The 15057-nt window shown below is 48.0% G+C and overlaps 1 protein-coding gene across 1 annotated transcript in view; it reads right to left on the bottom strand.

Moving 5' to 3' along the window:
• Nucleotides 1–14676, bottom strand: part of LOC142486529 (caM kinase-like vesicle-associated protein) — a 60897-nt gene extending 46221 nt beyond the window's left edge. The window contains exon 1 of the mRNA XM_075585109.1: nt 14587–14676. The gene's annotated coding sequence lies outside the window, so the exon portion shown is untranslated. The remainder of the gene's footprint in view (nt 1–14586) is intronic.
• Between the last annotated feature and the right edge of the window lie 381 nt (nt 14677–15057).

The following is a 15057-nucleotide window of genomic DNA, read 5'->3' as shown; positions in this document are numbered from 1 at the left end:
TGTGTACCTTATCCAGGCTGGGAGATCAGAGCGCTGGGTATCCATCAGCGGAACACAATGCTCGCCCAGAGTACAGCCTGTGTACCTTATCCAGACTGGGAGATCAGAGCGCTGGGTATCCATCAGCGGAACACAATGCTGGCCCAGAGTACAGCCTGTGTACCTTATCCAGACTGGGAGATCAGAGCGCTGGGTATCCATCAGCGGAACACAATGCTCGCCCAGAGTACAGCCTGTGTACCTTATCCAGACTGGGAGATCAGAGCGCTGGGTATCCATCAGCGGAACACAATGCTCGCCCAGAGTACAGCCTGTGTACCTTATCCAGACTGGGAGATCAGAGCGCTGGGTATCCATCAGCGGAACACAATGCTCGCCCAGAGTACAGCCTGTGTACCTTATCCAGACTGGGAGATCAGAGTGCTGGGTATCCATCAGCGGAACACAATGCTCGCCCAGAGTACAGCCTGTGTACCTTATCCAGGCTGGGAGATCAGAGCGCTGGGTATCCATCAGCGGAACACAATGCTCGCCCAGAGTACAGCCTGTGTACCTTATCCAGACTGGGAGATCAGAGCGCTGGGAACACAATGCTCGCCCAGAGTACAGCCTGTGTGTGAAGGGGCAGCAGTCTTTATTACCTTATCCAGACTGGGAGATCAGAGCGCTGGGTATCCATCAGCGGAACACAATGCTCGCCCAGAGTACAGCCTGTGTACCTTATCCAGACTGGGAGATCAGAGCGCTGGGTATCCATCAGCGGAACACAATGCTCGCCCAGAGTAAAGCCTGTGTACCTTATCCAGACTGGGAGATCAGAGCGCTGGGTATCCATCAGCGGAACACAATGCTCGCCCAGAGTACAGCCTGCGTACCTTATCCAGGCTGGGAGATCAGAGCGCTGGGTATCCATCAGCGGAACACAATGCTCGCCCAGAGTACAGCCTGTGTACCTTATCCAGACTGGGAGATCAGAGCGCTGGGTATCCATCAGCGGAGCACAATGCTGGCCCAGAGTACAGCCTGTGTACCTTATCCAGACTGGGAGATCAGAGCGCTGGGTATCCATCAGCGGAGCACAATGCTCGCCCAGAGTACAGCCTGTGTACCTTATCCAGGCTGGGAGATCAGAGTGCTGGGTATCCATCAGCGGAACACAATGCTCGCCCAGAGTACAGCCTGTGTACCTTATCCAGGCTGGGAGATCAGAGCGCTGGGTATCCATCAGCGGAACACAATGCTCGCCCAGAGTACAGCCTGTGTACCTTATCCAGACTGGGAGATCAGAGCGCTGGGTATCCATCAGCGGAACACAATGCTGGCCCAGAGTACAGCCTGTGTACCTTATCCAGACTGGGAGATCAGAGCGCTGGGTATCCATCAGCGGAACACAATGCTCGCCCAGAGTACAGCCTGTGTACCTTATCCAGACTGGGAGATCAGAGCGCTGGGTATCCATCAGCGGAACACAATGCTGGCCCAGAGTACAGCCTGTGTACCTTATCCAGACTGGGAGATCAGAGCGCTGGGTATCCATCAGCGGAACACAATGCTGGCCCAGAGTACAGCCTGTGTACCTTATCCAGACTGGGAGATCAGAGCGCTGGGAACACAATGCTCGCCCAGAGTACAGCCTGTGTGTGAAGGGGCAGCAGTCTTTATTACCTTATCCAGACTGGCAGCCATGCCAGCTGATTCTTAGGCAGGTACATAGGAGCAGGAACCCTGCTGTTCCTGCAGTTATAATCTTAAAGGAGAAAGGGGCTGTCTAAACCACACACGTGGAAACAGCACAGCAGTCCAGAGATAAAGTCTACAGCACTACTAATTAATTGATTTGGTAGTGTGTCACTGTGTCAGTGTGTCAGTGTGTCACTGTGTCAGTGTGCAGGGCTACAAAAGCCATAACAACCCCCAGGATACACTGTGTCAATTTTTAGGACCACAATTGTTGAAGTAAAAAAGTCCACTGATTAATAATTCTGTCATTGTGTCAGTGTGTCAGTGTGTCATTGTCAGTGTGTCACTGTCAGTGTGTCAGTATGTCAATGTCAGTGTGTCAGTGTGTCAGTGTGTCACTGTCAGTGTGTCACTGTCAGTGTGTCAGTATGTCAATGTCAGTGTGTCAGTGTGTCAGTGTGTCACTGTCAGTGTGTCAGTGTGTCAGTGTGTCATTGTGTCATTGTCAGTGTGTCAGTGTGTCAGTGTGTCAGTGTGTCACTGTCAGTGTGTCACTGTCAGTGTGTCACTGTCAGTGTGTCAGTATGTCACTGTCAGTGTGTCAGTGTGTCATTGTCAGTGTGTCACTGTCAGTGTGTCAGTGTGTCAGTGTGTCAGTGTGTCAGTGTGTCAGTGTGTCAGTGTGTCAGTGTGCCAGTGTGCCAGTGTGCCAGTGTGCCAGTGTGTCAGTGTGTCAGTGTGTCAGTGTGTCAGTGTGCCAGTGTGTCAGTGTGCCAGTGTGCCAGTGTGCCAGTGTGTGTCAGTGTGAGTCAGTGTGAGTCAGTGTGAGTCAGTGTGAGTCAGTGTGAGTCAGTGTGAGTCAGTGTGAGTCAGTGTGAGTCAGTGTGTGTCAGTGTGTGTCAGTGTGTGTCAGTGTGCGGGGCCACATGAGCCTCAGATCATAATATTCATCCTGCGGAAGGGGAAATCCGAATTGTTCATCCGATGACTATTTCATATGGAGTATGGCCACGTGGTACGAGCCACGTGGTATGTCTAGTGGTTGGTGTATAGTTAATGCAGGCAGTCAGGGTCCCACTAAAGTGACACTATGGTCACTAAATTGTCATGAGACACAAGTAAGGTGTACGTCTGAACCGTGATCGTTCAGGGTAACAAGGGAAAGTTTACCTCAGGTTCAGAAAACAGGAGCGAGTTAGACTCGTGTTCAGCCCCGTGGGGTAAAACCGGACTCATAGATCCAGAAGTTCTCACGTTGCAGAAGCAGCTGATCCACGTCGCCAGCACACACAGGTCTAGTAACCTGATCAAAGGGCAAACATCTCATGGACGCTAGTTGGTGCCCACAGGTGAGGAACAGGCTGGTCGGTCTTGCCGGTCCGCATTGCCACCTGATATTACACCTATGGACCGCCATTCTCTCTTTGAATAGTCGCTGGGTCTTGACCCCTGGCACATACAGTATTTTAAACATCCACAGACAGGTAAACGATACAATATATGACAATGCCTTACCTGTACATCCATGTACGTGGTCTATCTCATTGTCTGCCCCTGTGGACTATATTACATCGGCAAGACCCAGAGCCGGTTCCTGTATCCCGGCAAAACATACACAAGCAACAAAATAACAAACCCCTATCCCTGTGTAAGGGCAACTTACTTCCCCAGGCCCTATGTGCAGGACTGGAGGGATATTCCCATTACCTGCCTATCACCCCAAAGTCTCAGGAGGTACCTTAAGCAGGTTTCTGGCAGGTGTCTGGGTGTATCTCAGCAAAGCCGTTGTGCTCAAGACATTGTCTGTGTGCAAGCTTCTCTGCTCTCCTTCTGCCAGACCAAATGTGAGCTATGGAATCTCTCTCCTGTTTCCAACAGGAGGCTTTTCTTACAGACTTAATTGGCCAGGTGGAGTCTGGTTAATCACCTGCTGCACTTAACCAGATCTCTGCTGGATTTTAGAGATAGTTTCTTCAACAGGGATAAGACCCTGTTACATACCTCCCCAGTTTGTGGGAAGCTCGGGCTTACCACGGCCGAATCCCATCCTTCCACTCTCACTCATGATATCTCTGCGGCTCGAATGAGTGTGGATGGAGGAAGAGAACCCTCTGTCCCGCTGGGATTGGAGCCCTTTCTCCAGGATATCAGTGCCTCCTCATACTTCTTTTTCAGATTAGCAATCATTTCGGTCAGACTTGCTCTGCATTTCATACATGGCAGTAATAGTAGTATTCGCAGTGTCTCGATCTGTCCTTAGATCCTCCAATTTGGTCTTGGCCGCAGAGTAAATTGTGAGCACAGTCTTCTGTAGCTCAGAGTTATTTTCTCTCTCCAGTTTCACTTCTTCACGGAGCAGATCACAGTCACGCCTGGCATTTTTCAGGGCATCTTCAGGGCTGGTCAAGGGATCGTCACTCACTGGTTCCGGCTCTGCTTCCCTGGGATGACTGGTTGAGGGTTCCTCACTGTTGGCACCGGACAGACACTACTTTGGGGTACACGACTTCTGCCTTGGGCCCTTTGGATATTCTGTCATCCGCAGGACGAATTCTCCATTTTCTCTAGGCTGCAGGGCAACTCGGTCCCCCTTTTCTCTGTGAGATCTGCGGACGTGTCTGTTCCTTCCACGGTAAGTGAAGAACCGCTTTTCTTTTTCCGCCTGTTTGTTTTTAACGACTCCGTCCTATCAGGAATACTGGGGTCTCCGTCTTTATATGAAACTTCAGCAGCTCCACTGTATCCGCCAGGCTTTTCTTGCAATAGCTGGCAGGAATATTCAGGGTCATAGAGACCTGTCTGTTCGGTGTGTACCGAGTTCAGGCACCCCCACCATTCTTGGGGCATTTTGTGGGTGTGACTCGGTTTGGGTTTCCCATAAGAGATGTCTTTATCCTCATCCATATCTTCATATGACCGGAAGGGCCACTCTTCCGTGGGGTAGGGTTAATTTCAGGAATGCCACATCTTGTCCTCCATTTTGGGGCTATCAGGTGTATTTTTTTTCCTGACCTCGGGAGGTGCTATTGCAGCTGTTTTCTCTGTATTCGTTAGAACCCCAGCTGGTAGTCCTACAGGTGGGCTGGCTTTGCTGGTAGTCCTACAGGTGGGCTGGCTTTGCTGGTAGTCCTACAGGTGGGCAGGCTTTGCTGGTAGTCCTACAGGTGGGCTGGCTTTGCTGGTAGTCCTACAGGTGGGCAGGCTTTGCTGGTATCCTACAGGTGTGCTGGCTTTGCTGTCAGTCCTACAGGTGGGCAGGCTTTGCTGGTATCCTACAGGTGGGCAAGCTTTGCTGGTAGTCCTACAGGTGGGCAGGCTTTGCTGGTAGTCCTACAGGTGGACAGGCTTTGCTGGTAGTCCTACAGGTGGGCAGGCTTTGCTGGTATCCTACAGGTGGGCTGGCTTTGCTGGCAGTCCTACAGGTGGACAGGATTTGCTGGTAGTCCAACAGGTGGGCAGGCTTTGCTGGTAGTCCTACAGGTGGGCAGGCTTTGCTGGTAGTCCTACAGGTGGGCAGGCTTTGCTGGTAGTCCTACAGGTGGGCAGGCTTTGCTGGTAGTCCTACAGGTGGGCAGGCTTTGCTGGTAGTCCTACATGTGGGCAGGCTTTGCTGGTAGTCCTACAGGTGGGCAGGCTTTGCTGGTAGTCCTACATGTGGGCAGGCTTTGCTGGTAGTCCTACAGGTGGGCAGGCTTTGCTGGTAGTCCTACAGGTGGTCAGGCTTTGCTGGTAGTCCTACAGGTGGTCAGGCTTTGCTGGTAGTCCTACAGGTGGGCAGGCTTTGCTGGTATCCTACAGGTGGGCAGGCTTTGCTGGTATCCTACAGGTGGGCAGGCTTTGCTGGTAGTCCTACAGGTGGACAGGCTTTGCTTGTAGTCCTACAGGTGGGCAGGCTTTGCTGGTAGTCCTACAGGTGGGCAGGCTTTGCTGGTAGTCCTACAGGTGGGCAAGCTTTGCTGGTAGTCCTACAGGTGGGCAGGCTTTGCTGGTAGTCCTACAGGTGGGCAGGCTTTGCTGGTAGTCCTACAGGTGGGCAGGCTTTGCTTGTAGTCCTACAGGTGGGCAGGCTTTGCTTGTAGTCCTACAGGTGGGCTGGCTTTGCTGGTAGTCCTACAGGTGGGCTGGCTTTGCTGGTATTCCTACAGGTGGGCAAGCTTTGCTTGTAGTCCTACAGGTGGGCTGGCTTTATTTATTTATTTATAAAATATTTTACCAGGAAGTAATACATTGAGAGTTACCTCTCGTTTTCAAGTATGTCCTGGGCACAGAGTAAAACTGCCTGGACACTTGGGACCGTGTTCCCACCACGAACAGATAAGACAAAACAAATGTTTATTGCTGTTGCTAAAAGACTGTGCTGTATCTAGTGACCCTAAATGAGAGGGCATTGATTTAAGCTGGGGAACCAGGTTAGTTGGCCCAGTTAGTTCGCAGTTAGAGGCTGATTCTGATGTGTAGTTAGATCCCTGAAAGGGATAGGATTTCTTTATATGATTTGGTTTTTATTTCTTAAAAGTGACGCTGTGTGAAATGCTATAACACTGATATGAGTAAACCGCTGAATGAAAATATCTGACCTACACATGTTAAAGCTGCAGTCCCTTACTGGGATGAAAATAAAGCAGGCAGAAGCCTGAGTTAAGCAATATAATACTTTGCATGATCCTGTTTTTTGTATAAATAACCCTAGAAGACTGTGTCGGGAAGAACCCAGACAGACGTCAGCGCTACAAAAGAGGGGCGTTTGTCACATATGGTGGAGAATGCGGGTCGACACTAAAATGTCTGTGGGTTTGCAAATAAATGCGGGGGTTTAAAATGGCCGCCCAGCTGAACTAAAGTACAGATGCTATGAGTGAAGTCTGTCCCACTGTGTATATCAGTTGTGCTTCTAGCATACACAGAGAATGTGCGAGGTGTGGATGCAATAGCACCCTGAACCCAAACAGAAAACCAAAATGTTTTGCTGAAGAAAAAATAAATTGCACCTAGCAAGTGCTGTTTGTAAAGCTAATGCATTTTGCTGAAGTGAGTGAATTTGCAGCTAGCAAGTGCTGTATGCAAGTTGCTGAAGTGAGTGAAATTGCAGCTAGCAAATTGTCCCTGCCGGGTTTCTAAAATGGCCGACATGAAATGTTTGTTTTGTAATGTACATAATCATGAAAAACAGTGTCCCTTCAGGCCATACGATGATGATGATGATGATGATGATGACTCGTATGTGGCCCCGGGAAGAGAGCCGTACCCACAGATGAATTTAGTATGCTGGGCCTGTCGTGAAGTAGGTCACATGGAAGATGTGTGCCCCAAAATTTTCAAAGACAAACAGCTGCAAAAGCAAGCAACGCCCTGTGAGTGCAAGCAAGATGTGGAAGCTGATACCAGTGAGTGTGTACCCAGTACCACTGATATCTCTGGAGCTAATAAAGCAAAAAGAAAGAAGAAGAAAAAGAAAACTGTTCCTCAAGTCACAGGGGAAGTGACCGAACCACTTGAACCTGCGCTGTCAGGACATGCGTCAGAAAGGCGCCGAGATGGGCTGCAGACCAGAGTGACCGGCAGAATTGTCACGGGAACAGTGGCAAAGGAAAAGGAGGAGCAAAGGGAAGCTGAATCCTTGAACCAGGATAAAGAGGCTTTGGTTTCTGCACTCCAAGCTGCCCGCCATGATTATGAAGTCCTGTGGCAGGGATTGATGAAGGAGCGAGAATGTTGGAAGAAGGAGAAAGAATCTAACAATAAGGTGCGAGAAGCGAACGCCGAGTTACAGAGGTGTATACTACCAGCTTTACAGGAGCACGAGGCTTTGAAGAAAACAGAGTCTCTCTTACGGAGTGAGCTGGAAGAGGTGACGACTAGGCTGGAAAAGGCCAACACCGTAATTGCCACCATGGAGGAAAAACAGATTAAGTCTGACAAGTTGATTGCTATCCTAAAACAGAAAGACGGGAAGGCTCTACAAGAGGTTCACGCGCTCAGCACAGAGGTGCAAAACTCACGCCTGGAGGGCCACGGTCTGAACACAGAGCTGGGAATGTTGAAGGAAACCTGTGAGAATGCCCTGAGTAATTTAGAGACTGTAAAGAGAGAGAATGTAATTCTGACACAGAAAAATTCAGACTTGACTGACCAGATCAGTGAAGGTGATAAGAAGCTTCACCAAGCAGGAAAAGTGGAGAAGCAATTGATCCAGGAAAAGCTATTTATGCAGGAAGAGCTGCAGAAGCGGATGGCGAGATACAGTGCGCCGAAAGGGAGGAGGTGTCCGTCCGTCAGGTGGTCTGCCTGACATTGCGCTATGAAAGCGAGATGGCCGAAATCCACAAGCAGCTGGACCACACGGCAAATGAGGGGGCCCGGCTGCTGCTGGAGCTGGACAAGACCCGAGAGGAGAACCTGCAGCTGCAGGTCAAGAATAGAGAAAAGGAAACAGAGTTAAACTTTGCTCTGAAACAGATGACGGACATGGAATCGCGACTCAACTCCAAAGAAGTTGAATTAGCAGCCGTACTGAGTGGAAAAAGAAATAAAGGACAGCAACAAAGACGCTACCAGGACATGGGAGAAGCTGCTAAAGTGGTTCAGTCGGGCTATCAATCCTACCTCCTAACCAAGCAAGCTGTACGTTCCTATACACTTAAAGTCAATGCCCTCACTGATGACAAAGAGGAAGGAGAAAGAATTGACTTTGATTGTGCTGCTGTTATTCCAGAAACAGATAGGCACCCTCCTGAGAATACTGAGAATATACTCCCTGATCTGGGATTCAAAAATCCAGATCCTCAATTTCATTTACGTTGTCCAGAAGATTATCAAATTAGTGAACACACCCAGGCCACCACAGAAGATGTTTTAGCCAAGTGGGTGGCAGTTCCTGAAAACACAAACTTGATGACAGATCCTGATGACGTTGTTAATATGGACTACGTTTATACAGAGGCAACAAGGTCTCCAAAACCCAAAGGCCTGGTAATGGCCCCAAAAGGGAAATCAAAGATTGAAAAGAAAAAGCAACGAAGGTCAACACGGCGCCTGAATAGTTCCAGATCTCGCCACTCTGGACCACACTGTGGAGCCAAGGAGAATCCGGTCCGAGGGTCTCGTCAGTGGCTGAAGAAACAGTCCAGTCATTTGCAGGCTGCAGCGGGCGTTGAAATAAAGTCAGAGGATGTAATGGACTGGAAGTCAAGGAAAAAAAGGAAAAATGTTTGGGAACTGACCGATTTTTATGTTATACGAGAGGACTATGTCACTACTACAGTATGTGCTCTACTATGCCTTTAGAAAAGCATTTTTGTAAATATTGCAATGTTGTATTTTTTTTTCTCTTCATTGAAAATGTAGGTAAAACTACAAATTATTATACAGGGTTGATGGCCCTTAAGATTACAAGGCTGTAGTTTATAAAAAAAAAAAAAAAAAATTATATAATGAGGTTCATATTCTAGAGTAGAAAAACCCAGGGAGGTGATAGAAACTGTCTGGTTTTGTGAATATATTTAGCATATCCTGGGTTATAAGAATGTGTGCTAGACACTTATTTTTCAAAATAGTTCCCTAATAGAGAGCAACAAAATATGTTTGCCAAGTATAGTCTCTTATGACGAAAACTATTGACCATAATTGCCGCGGAAAAAAATAAATTAATATTCGTGTCATGAATGTTTAATATTGTACTGAGGAGTTAGCTCAAGTATTTCAGGTAGGACGCTCACCGCAGTGAGGTCCATGGCCGCTCACCCCAGTAGGTGTGAGCTGGGGAGGGGGATATGTGACATAGTCCAAAGATGTTAGGCAGCTTTCTGCCCCGTTTTAGGTCAGAAAGTGCAGGAATAGTTAAAAATGATCCGTTCCACAGCTTCCCATTAACTCAGGCTGCTGGGTGGAAAACCCAGACCACAGATTACAATGGCTCTAGTTCTCCTTCACCTGCTCTTCTAATCACATGCACAGGTATTTAGAGCAGAGAGGTTTTGCATTTCACTCTCTCTCCTTAGAGCCTGGAGGCTGGGGGTATCGCTGCTCCCGTTTCCAGTTTCGGGGTGGACGGCCCCTCCAAGTATCACAGTACCAGAGGATTTGCCTGGACACTTGGGACCGTGTTCCCACCACGAACAGATAAGACAAAACAAATGTTTATTGCTGTTGCTAAAAGACTGTGCTGTATTTAGTGACCCTAAATGAGAGGGCATTGTTTTAAGCTGGGGAACCAGGTTAGTTGGCCCAGTTAGTTCGCAGTTAGGGGCTGATTCTGATGTGTAGTTAGATCCCTGAAAGGGATAGGATTTCTTTATATGATTTGGTTTTTATTTCTTAAAAGTGACACTGTGTGAAATGCTATGACACTGATATGAGTAAACCGCTGAATGAAAATATCTGAGGGCCTCTAACCTACACATGTTAAAGCTGCAGTCCCTTACTTGGATGAAAATAAAGCAGGCAGAAGCCTGAGTTAAGCAGCATAATACTTTGCATGTTCCTGTTTGTTGTATAATTAACCCTAGAAGACTGTGTCGGGAAGAACCCAGACAGACATCAGTGCTACAAAAGAGGGGCGTTTGTCACAATATATATGTGTGTGTGTGTGTGTGTGTGTGTCTCTCTGTATGTGTATGTATATGTGTATATATATATATACACACACACACACACACACACACACACACACACATATACACAGAGAGAGAGAGACACATACACACACACACACACACATATATACACAGAGAGAGAGACACACACACACACACACACACACACACACACACACACACACACACACACACAGAGAGAGAGACACACACACACACACACATATACACAGAGAGAGAGAGAGAGACACATACACACACACACATATACACAGAGAGAGAGAGAGAGAGACACATACACACACACACACACACACACACACATACACTCTCACAGACGTGCACATGTATAAACAGAGCTAAACATTTATATACTCGCTGGCACCATCTGCCCGGGCAGCTCAGCACCGGCTGGCAGGGGGGAGACAAAGCTCTGCAAGCGTATGACGTGTTCCAGAGGCATGAAGTGACCCAGAGGGAGAGAGTGGGGATACAGAGGGGGGAGAACGGGGAGAGAGAGGTGGGGGAAGAGGAGAGAGAGGAGGGGGGGAGAGAGAGAGAGAGAAGGGTGGAGAGGTGGGAGAGAGGGGGGGGTGGGAAGAGGAGAGAGGTGGGAGAGAGGAGAGAGGTGGGAGAGAGGAGAGAGGTGGGAGAGAGGGGGGAGAGAGGAGAGAGGGGGGAGAGAGGAGAGAGGGGGGGAGAAGAAAATTAGAAACTCTCAGATGAGAGAGAGGCAGATAAAAATATTTTTATATACAGATAGGAGAGGTCCCCTCAGTGTTGTATACAGATAGGAGAGGTATACATATACATCTATACATCTCCGTACATATACATCTATACATCTCCGTACATATACATCTATACATACCCGTACATATACATCTATACATCTCCGTACATATACATCTATACATCTCCGTACATATACATCTATACATCTCCGTACATATACATCTATACATACGCACACATATACATACCCGTACATAAACATCTATACATACCTGTACATATACATCTATACATACCCATACATATACATCTATACATACCCGTAATTATACATACCTGCATATATACACATACATCTATATATGCCCACACATATACATTTATACATACCCATACATATACATCTATACATACCCGTACATATACATCTACACACACACATATACATACCCGTACATATACATCTATACATATACATCTATACATACCCACACATATACATCTATACATACCCGTACATATACATCTACACACACATATACATACCCGTACATATACATCTATACATATACATCTATACATACCCACACATATACATCTATACATACCCGTACATATACATCTCCGCACATATACATCTATACATACCCATACATCTATACATACGCACACATATATATCTATACATACGCACACATATACATACCCGTACATATACATCTATACATACCCATACATATACATATACATCTATACATAGCTGCATATATACACATACACACACACACACACACACACACACATCTATACATGCCACCACATATACATCTATACATACCCATACATATACATCTACACATACCCGTACATATACATCTATACATACCCACACATATACATACCCGTACATATACATCTATACGTACCCGTACATATACATCTATACATACCCGTAATTATACATACCTGCATATATTCACACATACATACATGCCCGCACATATACATCTAAACATACCCGTAATTATACATATCTGCATATATACACACATCTATACATGCCCCACACATATACATCTATACATACCCATACATATACAAATATAGATACCCGTACATCTATACATACCCACACATATACCAAATATACCCGTATATATACACACACATCTATACATAACCATACATATACACACATATACACACACATATATATATATATATATATACACACACACACATCTATACATATACATCTATACATACACACACACCACACCACACACACACGCGACTTGAGGTGTTAAATGATCCGTGTGTGTGTGTGTGTGTGTGTGTGTGTGTGTGTGTGTGTGTGTGTGTGTGTGTGTGTGTGTGTGTGTGTGTGTGTGTGTGTGTGTGTGTGTGTGTGTGTGTGTGTGTGTGTGTAAATATAAATTTATAAAGCACCCACAGTGTATACAGCGCTTTACAAAAGGTGTGTGTGGAGTGGGCGTGTATTCCAATGGTTGGTGTGGGTGTAAGATTAAAGTTCGGCTAACACGGTACAACTACCTCTACATTATGTATGTATATATATACAAAAACACACACATCTATACATACCCACACATATACATACCCATACATATACATTCCCACACATATACATTATACATCTATACATACCCATACATATACATTCCCACACATATACATTTCCACACATATACATACGCTTACATATGCATTTATACATACCCACACATATACATACCCGTACGTACATATATATATATATAGAGATGTATACAATATGTATATGTGTGGGGATATATATATATATATATATATATATATATATATATATATATATATATATATATATATATATATATATACACTCCCACACATATACATATTGTATACATCTATACATACCCACACCATATCCATACATATACATCTATACATACCCACACCCGTATATATACCCACACATATACATCTATACATACCCACACATGTACATCTATATATTCATATATATTCACGTACATTCATATATTCACGTACATTTACATACCCACACATATACATATCTACACATCTACTGTATACATATATATCCATATACATCTATTTATAAATCTATATATACACACACACTTGTAGTGTAAGTGTAACACACACACACACACACACACACACACACACACACACACACACACACACACACACACACACACACACACACACACACACACACACACACACACACACACACGTCCCAGTTGTTCTAATTAGCTGAAGGCTTTCAGCTCCAGTTGAAAGTCGCTTTGCTCCGACTCTCGTGATGTACCTGCGGTCAGTGGGGACTAATTACTGGGTGTCTGACAACCCTGCAGAGCATCGCACAACCTCTCCTCTACCACAGCCCCGCAGACCATCGCACAACCTCTCCCCTACCACAGCCCCGCAGACCATCGCACAACCTCTCCTCTACCACAGCCCTGCAGAGCATCGCACAACCTCTCCCCTACCACAGCCCTGCAGAGCATCGCACAACCTCTCCACTACCGCAGCCCTGCAGAGCATCGCACAACATCTCCTCTACCGCAGCCCTGCAGAGCATCGCACAATCCCTCCCCTACCACAGCCCGCAGACATCGCATAACCTCTCTGCCACATCTCCGCAGAGCATTGCACAACCTCTCCTCTACCACAGCACTGCAGAGCATCGCACAACCTATCCCCTACCACAGCCCACAGAGCATCGCACAACCTCTCCTCTACCACATCTCTGCAGAGTATCACACAAACACTCCTTTACCACAACACTGCAGAGCATCGCACAACCTCTCCTCTACCACAACCCTGCAGAGCATTGCACAACCTGTCCTCTACCACAACCCTGCAGAGCATCGCACAACCTCTCCACTAGCACATCCCTGCAGAGCATCGCACAACCTCTCCACTAGCACATCCCTGCAGAGCATCGCACAACCTCTGCTCTACCACAGCGCTGCAGAGCATCGCACAACCTCTACTCTACCACATCCGCAGAGCATTGCACAACCTCTCCTCTACCACATCCGCAGAGCATCGCACAACCTCTCATCTACCACAACCCCGCAGAGCATCGCACAACCTCTCCTCTACCACATCCGCAGAGTATCGCACAACCTCTCCTCTACCACAGCCCCGCAGAGCATCGCACAATATCTCCTCTAACACAGCCCCGCAGAGCATCACACAACCTCTCCTCTACCACAACCCCGCAGAGCATCGCACAACCTCTCCTCTAGCAGACACCGCAGAGCATCACACAACCTCTCCTCTACCACAGCCCCGCAGAGCATCGCACAACATCTCCTCTAACACAGCCCCGCAGAATATGGCACAACCTCTCTACCAGTCCTGCAGAGCATCGCACAACCTCTCCACCAGTCCTGCAGAGCATCGCACAACCTCTCCACCAGTCCTGCAGAGCATTGTTCCTCCCCTTTCTGACAGGGGCTGCATATGAGATTTGAACCTCCCTCCGCAGCGCACCTCCCAATGAAACAAACCCCAACAAGCAAAGAGAAAAGCGCCTTACCTCCCTGAGCCCGCTCACTGGCAGGTGGAGAGCCAGTCTGAGGAGAGAGGGGGTGCAGGGAGAGCGAGAGGGGGGGGGTGCAGGGAGAGCGAGAGGGGGGGGGGTGCAGGGAGAGCGAGAGGGGGGGGGGTGCAGGGAGAGCGAGAGGGGGGGGGGTGCAGGGAGAGCGAGAGGGGGGGGGGTGCAGGGAGAGCGAGAGGGGGGGGGTGCAGGGAGAGCGAGAGGGGGGGGGGTGCAGGGAGAGCGAGAGGGGGGGGGGTGCAGGGAGAGCGAGAGGGGGGGGGGTGCAGGGAGAGCGAGAGGGGGGGGGTGCAGGGAGAGCGAGAGGGGGGGGGTGCAGGGAGAGCGAGAGGGGGGGGGGTGCAGGGAGAGCGAGAGGGGGGGGGGTGCAGGGAGAGCGAGAGGGGGGGGGTGCAGGGAGAGCGAGAGGGGGGGGGGTGCAGGGAGAGCGAGAGGGGGGGGGTGCAGGGA

This window comes from Ascaphus truei, unplaced genomic scaffold (genome assembly GCF_040206685.1).
Source record: "Ascaphus truei isolate aAscTru1 unplaced genomic scaffold, aAscTru1.hap1 HAP1_SCAFFOLD_934, whole genome shotgun sequence".
Classification (NCBI taxonomy): domain Eukaryota; kingdom Metazoa; phylum Chordata; class Amphibia; order Anura; family Ascaphidae; genus Ascaphus; species Ascaphus truei.
This window is presented reverse-complemented; position numbering and strand designations above follow the sequence as displayed.